The sequence below is a fragment of the Bos grunniens genome, chromosome 21 (genome assembly GCF_055505025.1).
Source record: "Bos grunniens cultivar Pamir isolate PY7600 chromosome 21, Bosgru_T2T1.0, whole genome shotgun sequence".
In the NCBI taxonomy this organism is placed as follows: domain Eukaryota; kingdom Metazoa; phylum Chordata; class Mammalia; order Artiodactyla; family Bovidae; genus Bos; species Bos grunniens.
In genome coordinates this window covers 42,605,107-42,612,825 of record NC_141185.1, presented here as the reverse complement: position 1 = coordinate 42,612,825, position 7,719 = coordinate 42,605,107, and the positions used below count along the sequence as shown (strand labels likewise).

General features: G+C 41.0%; 1 protein-coding gene across 50 annotated transcripts in view; it reads left to right on the top strand.

Annotated features, from left to right (window-relative positions):
• Positions 1-7,719, top strand: part of LOC147349509 (uncharacterized) — a 71,038-nt gene continuing 63,319 nt past the window's right edge. For all 50 annotated transcript variants that reach the window (XR_015149886.1, XR_015149884.1, XR_015149885.1 and 47 more), the window contains exon 1: positions 1-7,463. The gene's annotated coding sequence lies outside the window, so the exon portion shown is untranslated. The remainder of the gene's footprint in view (positions 7,464-7,719) is intronic.

Genomic DNA, 7,719 nt, shown 5'->3' with positions numbered 1-7,719 from the left:
TTTTTTTTTTGTGGTCTCAGAAGTGTTCTTGTTTATTTCCTTTTCTGAAGGCGGATAATATAAATGAAGCTGTGATGGATTTGAAAGAAAAGAAGTTTTGTATTCTAAGTGAAGAGGCCAAAATAGGAGCACACAGAAAACCAGTGATCTTTCTCCATCCCAGTGACTGTGGTGGAGTCCTTGTGGAATTGGAGCAAGCCTGATGAATAATCCACAAGAACCTGATCACCCTGAAAAAACCTTATCACAGGGTGCTTCAACATCAAGTCCTTCACTGCTTCTGTCACTTAGAAGTCAGAACTAAATTATGGAAAGAGATTTAAAAAATTTTATGTGTGTATATATACACACAAAATATTTGCTGATTACTTTGGATTCTTTTTTTCCTGATTTAGAGAAAGCTTTGATTACTGAATACTTATTGAATATTATTAAAATCGTATCCATAGAAATAAATTACTCCTGTTCTGAAATGGGGTGGTTGAGTACAGTGTGTCTGCTATGTGGAAGTGGGGGCAGGATGAAGGCATAGAGGACAGCTGACAGCCTCAGGGCCACCTATCTGGGATGAAGGGCTTCCTAAGGATGTTATGGAGAATTTTTTTAGAGCAAACTGTTTAAGGATAAGGATTCTTGACCTCAGAATTTCTGTTCTTCTGCATCAGCACATGTTCATGATTTCCTTATGTTGGGGGCTAGCGCTGGAGTATGAACAGGAAGTTGGCAAAGTTGGTGCCTAATCTAGTGGGTACACAGATAAGTGATTTTTTTTTAAGTTGGTAGACATAGAAAATTAGAATATCAAAGGAACATTTCATCCAAAGATGGGCACAATAAAGGATGGAATTGGTAATGACCTAATAGAAGCAGAAGAGATCAAGAAAAGAGAAAGAATACACTGAAGAACTGTACAAAAAAATATCTCAGTGACCTGGATAACCATGATGGGATGGTGTAGTCTCTCATTCAGAGCCAGACATCCTTGAGTGTGAAGTCAAGTGGGCCTTATGAAGCAATGCTGCCAATAAAGCTAGTGGAGGGGATGGAATTCCAGCAGTTATCTAAAATCCTGAAAGATGATGCTATTAAAGTACAGCACTCAATATGTCAGGAAATTTGGAAAATCCAGCAGTGGCTACAGGACTGGATAAGATCAATCCTTATCCCAATCCCCAAGAAGGGCAGTATTAAGGAATGTTCAAATCTACTGGACAATTGCAGTCACATACCATGCTAGTAAGATTATGTTCAAAATCCTCCGCTAGGCTTCAGCAGTATGTGAACCAAGAACTTCCAGACAATCAAGCTGGAATTAGGAAAGGCAGAGGAACAAGAGATCAAATTGCCAACATTCGCTGGATCATAGAGAAAGCAAGGGAACTCCAGAAAAAAACACCTATTTCTGTTTCATTGACTACGCTAAAGCCTTTGACTGTGTGCATTGTAACAAACTATGGAAAATTCATAAAGAGATGAGAATACCAGACCACCTTACCTGTCTCCTGAGAAGCCTGTATGCGGGTCAAGAAGCAACAGTTAGAACCCTGTATGGAACAAGTGATTGGTTCAGAATTGAGAAAGGAGTACACAGGAATGCCTGCTGTCACCCTGTTTATTTTAACCTATATGCTGAGCAAATCATGAGCAGTGCCTGGCTGGATGAGTTACAAGCGGAATCAAGATTTCCAGGAGAAATATCAACAGCTACAGATGTGCAGATGATACCATTCTAATGACATAAAGCAAAAAAGAATTAAAGAGCCTCTTGATGAGGGTGAAGGAGGAAAGTGAAACAGCCGGCTTAGAACTCAATATTAAAAAATACTAAGATCATGGTGACTGCAGGCGTGAAATGAAAAGACTCTTGCTCCTTGGAAGAAAAGCTCTGACAAACCTAGACAGCGTATTGAAAAGCAGAGACATTACTTTGCCGACAAAGGTCCATATAGTCAAAGCTATGGTTTTTTGCGGTAGTCACGCATGGATGTGAGATTTCTTCTTGGACTCTAAAATCACTGTGGATGGTGACTGCAGCTATAAAATTAGAAATCAATTGCTTCTTAGCAGGAAAGCTATAACAAACCTGGACTGTGTGTTAGAAAGCAAAGATACCACTTTGCCAACAAAGGTCTGTATAGTCAAAGCTATGGTCTTTCCAGTAGTCATGTATGGATGTGAGAGCTGGACAGTAAAGAAGGCAGAGCACTGAAGAATTGATGGTTTCGAACTTTGGTGCTGGAGAAGACTCTTGAGAGTCCCCTGGACAGCAAGGAGATCAAACCAGTTAATCCTAAAGGAAATCAACCCTGAATATTCACTGAAAGGACTGTTGCTGAAGCTGAAGCTCCATTACTTTGGTCACCTGATGTGAAGAGCTGACTCATTGGAAAAGACCCTGATGCTGGGAAAAATTGAAGGCAAAAGGAGAAGGGGGAGACAGTGGAAGAGATGGTTAGATAGCATCACTGACACAGTGGACATGAATCTGAGCAAACTTTGGGAGATAGTGAAGGACAGGGATGCCTGGCTATGGGGTTGCAAAGAGTTGAACACAGGTTAGCGACTGAACAACAACAAGGTGCTCATAAGGAAAACTTACAGTTGCTGTTGCTGGGAATGGCCACAAGGCTGCAGGATTTTCTAATGCCCAATTGTGGTTACCCTGGAAATGAAAGCTTTAAGAGTTTTCATTCAGGACTGTGATTTAATGTGGAATGTACCTGAGCAAACACCCAAAAGCTTGTATGTTCTTCCCTAGCTTTCTTTTTTAAATTAAGCTTTATTCCATTTTGTAGTAACACTGATACAAAATGTGCTGTGTGTGGCAGGTAAACCGAATGTGTTTTCAGTTTTACATATACATATATGTATATATATATATACATATACATGTATCCAGATTTGCATTTTTCATGTGCAGTTCATTACAATGTGTTCACAGAAATCCTTTGTTATACCTAGGTCTTTGATGATTACCTTTTTTACATGGAATGATTATATTTGTTTACTTTAATATGAGTTTGGGTGAACTCCGGGAGTTGGTGATGGACAGGGAGGCCTGGCGTGCTGCGATTCATGGGGTCGCAAAGAGTTGGACACGACTGAGTGACTGAACTGAACCTTTTTTTTTTTTTTTAAACTTTACAATATTGTATTAGTTTTGTCAAATATCGAAATGAATCCGCCACAGGTATACCTGTGTTCCCCATCCTGAACCCTCCTCCCTCCTCCCTCCCCATACCCTCCCTCTGGGTCGTCCCAGTGTACCAGCCCCAAGCATCCAGTATCGTGCATCAAACCTGGACTGGCGACTCGTTTCATGCATGATATTATACATGTTTCAATGAGCCTTTTATTTTATCCCTTTCCACTTGCTTTCTCCTTAATAATCAGAAGACTGTTTTCTAGGTTGCCAAGTCTTCATGTTTCTCAGTGAATAAATTGTTGTGTGTTTATCAATTCCAGCATAAATGATATCTAAAGATATATATCTTTTTCTGGATTTCTTCACGTTGTTTGATCATCCCTAGTTTTATCAGTGCTCCTGAAAATCACATTATTTCATTTTCTTCTGGTAGAGTCATGTTCCATTATGTTCCTGGATCTCTTTTTCTTTATTCATTTATCTCCCCATAAACAATATGTTTATTTCCATTTCGGGGCTATTGCAAAGTGTCGTCCAGTGAATGTTTGGTTGCACACAGGTTTCAAAACGTTGTCTTCTCAACTATTCCTTGGAGTAATTCTGCAAAATCTTATATCTTTAAGTGTGTTAGTCACTCAGTTGTGTCTGACTCTTTGTGACCCTACCTATGGATTGTAGCCAGCCAGGCTCCTCTGTCCATGGAATTCTCCAGTAAAATACTGGAGTGGATTGCCATTTTCTTCTCCAGGGGATCTTCCTGACCCAGGGATCAAACCCAGGTCTCCTGCACTGCGGGTAGATTCTTTACTGTCTAAGCTGCCAGAGAAGCTCCCTTATTTCTTTAAGGCAGTTCCATTTTCATCTCTATACTGTTTTTATCTTTTACATGCTATGAGCACCATAAATGGGTTCCCTATTCTCTGTGCATTTTCACCGTTTCCTTTCTGCAAAATGTTCAGGATGGCCTTTCACACTGGTGCAAAATGATCCCTCATTGTGCTCTTGATTCTTTTTTTTTTTTTGTGCTCTTGATTCTCATGCCTCTTATAAATCATGATGTTCAGCACGTTGGCTATTTTTTTTTTAAACAGCATGTTGAGAATTTATGGTTGAAAGTATTTTTCTTGAGAGTCTACCAATGTTTAACTTGTTTTGATGGGATTCCCTTGAAAGTTTTTTAAGTTCATGTATCATTTAGACCCCAGCACTGCTTGTGAATATGAAGTAACTTAGAGCAATATTTTTAGGCTGCTGTTTTGAAAAATGGGCACAAGGCAGAGGAACGCCTCCATGCCCAAGTCTTGTTACTATGATATCCAAGGCTTGGGTTGTAGCCTTAGAGCACAGTTGTAAACTAGAGTGGAGTATGTGAGAAGAAGCCACCCAAAGCTTGTGTCTCTTTAATACTTTTGTTTCTTCTAGTAATACGTATTTTTTAATTGGAGTAAAAATGACTTACCAGGTTGTGTTTGTTGTAGGTGTACAAAATCTTGTTCAGTTATACTTACTTCTATATCTATTCATCTTTTGGGTTTTTTTTTTAACATGTAGATTATTAGAGTGTGTTTAGTCCAACACCCTTTCTCAAGTAGGCCCATACTGATCATTTATTTTTTATGTATTTGTGGGTATGAGTTAATTCCTTCCTCCTAATTTATGCCTTATTCCCACCATTCCCCTTTGGTGACCATAACTTTGTTGCCTAAGACTATTTATTTCACATCAGTAAGCTCATAGTACTGAAGCAACTTAGCATGCATGCATGCATGCAATGAGTACCTCTTTCCTGCCTGTACATGATATCATATAACTCTGTCTCCATCTAACTGACTTTACCTAATGATATTACCTCTAGATTTGTCTGTGTCCCTGCAGTTGATATTATCTCATTTTTTAAAGTCAGAGCCATATTTCTTTGCATGTATTACTTTTTCTTTATCCATTCATCTGTCCCTGTATGTTTGCCTACTTCCACATCTGGGCTCTTTTGCAATCTGCTGTGGTGCATGTTTGTGTGCATGGGTTTTCCAAAATCTGATTTTCTCCACATACACTCTCAGCCAGATTATATGGTTCGTCTATCTCAACCATTAAAATGCACATCTAAGTATGTCCTCATAGCAACAGTTACCAATAAATATTCACCAGCACTATCTAAGGGTCTTTTTTTTTCACCCACTCTCGCGTTCTTAGATTTTTTGAGAGTGGTCTTTTGGACTTCTCTATGGCCATACATCATTGTCATTTTGATTGTCCTGTGTCTAATTATTCACCTAATTGAGAACCTTTTCCTGTGCTTTCTTAAGAAAATCTAATAGATTGTATTTACCTCCTGATATTTTCTTCTGACAGTTTGACCCTTTTTGCATCTTTTATTCTTTAGCTCTGGAGTCTTCTTGACATCAAGTGTCATTTAGTGCCCAGCAATTTTGGTGAATATTAAGTACTCAAAAGCGAAACCTTTAAGGTTGCTGTTGTGGGGAATTGTCAGACAACTGCAGGACATCATCATGCCCAAAGGTGGTGACCCTGCCAAAGAAAGCTTTAGACAGTTTTAATTTGGGTCTGTACAATATTCTGGGCTTCTCTGGTGGCTCAGACAGTAAAGAATCTGCTGGCAATGCAGGAGACCCAGGCTCTATCCTTGAGTCAGGAAGATCCCCTAGAGAAGGGAATGGCAACCCACTCCAGTATTCTTGCCTGGAGAAGCCCATGGACAGAGGAGCCTAGCGGGCTACAGTCCATGGGGTCACAGAGATACGACTGAATGAATAACACTTCAGACAATATTCTGGCACGTACTTGAACCAACATCCAAAGCTTTATTTTAAAATGTGGTTTGCCTACCAGTAGCATAGGAGCGTTCCATTTTCTCCAGCCTCTGTTACGCTGGTATGACATCTCAAAACTCAAAAACTGTTACTTTTTGATATGAATATCAATTTCATTTTAGCTCAGTTTGAACAGAGAAGCAAAAAAATCAGGAGGCCTATTTGTTCAGGTTTCTTCAGGGAAAAAATGAGACTATTAGAAGACAAAGGACATGAAGCTTATGGGCTCTTTGAGTCACTAGTGTTTGCAAATTCAATACTTTTTTTGTATTGAAAATACAAAAAAATCCTTCCTTTTTTTTCATCTGTGACCTTTCATTCATGTAAGAATAAATAACATAATTAGAACAAACTAATTTGAAATGATGGCTTGTTTCTACCCAGAAAATCTGAATACAAAGGAACCAATGATAACTGCAACGATCAGGGTGCCAAGCTTTTAAGAATATTTTAGGTTTGCAAATAATAACTAGTATGCTTGCAATTTCAACAATATATTTTTATTCTGATAAAGTATATACTTTTCCAGAAGGCTTCCAGTGTGGTTGTCTCATGCTGGAAGCCTGGGATGCTGAAATCAGGCCGCTTCCTGTCTGTCTTTACAGGACACTGGCCTGCATACTAAGAAATTCCTGGATCTCCCCTGGATCCTGACCATCATGTGCCCAGAGAAATTTGTAACATTGTTGTTTTGAAATATGTAATGACACACACCTTTCACTTTCCTGATGTGGGTGAAGTGTGGATCCCAGTGATGATTTCTTCTTCAAGAAATATACATCCTAGTTCCCATGTCCAACGATGAGAGACCCTGAATGTGTGTGACCTGTGCCTCCTGGGAGACCAGCCGTAAACTCATCTGAACCTGACCAAGTTCTGTCTACATGGTAGATTTAGACCTCTCTAAGTCCTGTCTACACTGATTATGTTTCTGAGACTGTGCGCTTTCTGCAGTGAGGACATTTAGGCCTGACCTTGTACTCTGTGCATTGGGACATGGGGACTCGGGTGGAGGCCTGGCCTGGCCTCTGTCTGGGAAACTCCGTGCCTGCGTCTGAACGTCAGCGCTCAGATGTCTGGGGTCTGGGGCTGAGGTGGGCTTCTCTGGGTGTCCGTGCTCTCCTCTGAGTGGGGTTCCATGTCCCTTCCGGGGGTCAGTGCTGCGGTCGTGCTCCTAGTCTGTCCCCCGCCAGGCTCATCTTCCTGGGGCTCCTGGAGACCCCTCAGGTGGGCTACCTGGTAATCATTCCAATTTTCCAGCACATTCAGTTTGAGTAGGGAAGCTGGTGCATCTGGTGAATTGATTCCAGGGCACAGGAATCAGGCAAAAAGTCAATGGGCAGCAGGTGAGGTTGCTGCTGTGCTCTCCTTCCAGTCGACTCTCTCCTCCGAAGAGAACAGAGCTGCTCCTCGTCTTTCAGTCCAGCTCTTCTGTGTTTTCTCAGCAACTCAGCAGGACAAGAAAGACAGAGCCTGCCAGAACCAAGGTAGTGTATTCACCTCTAGCATGAGCTTTCAAACCAGCAAAAAATCACACAGAACCAGAGTGAAAACAGGAGGGGGCCTGACTTCTCAGGGACAATTGTGGGGAGAGGAGATGGACCCTACATTTCTTTCTAGAGTCCCAGCAGGTCCCAGGGACCTGGCTTGTTTACACATTGGGGGCTTGCTGACCACAGCCATGGTGCCTGATCAAGGGGACATGTGACTCCAGGTGGGTGGTCTGGGGACTGTGTGAGTCTC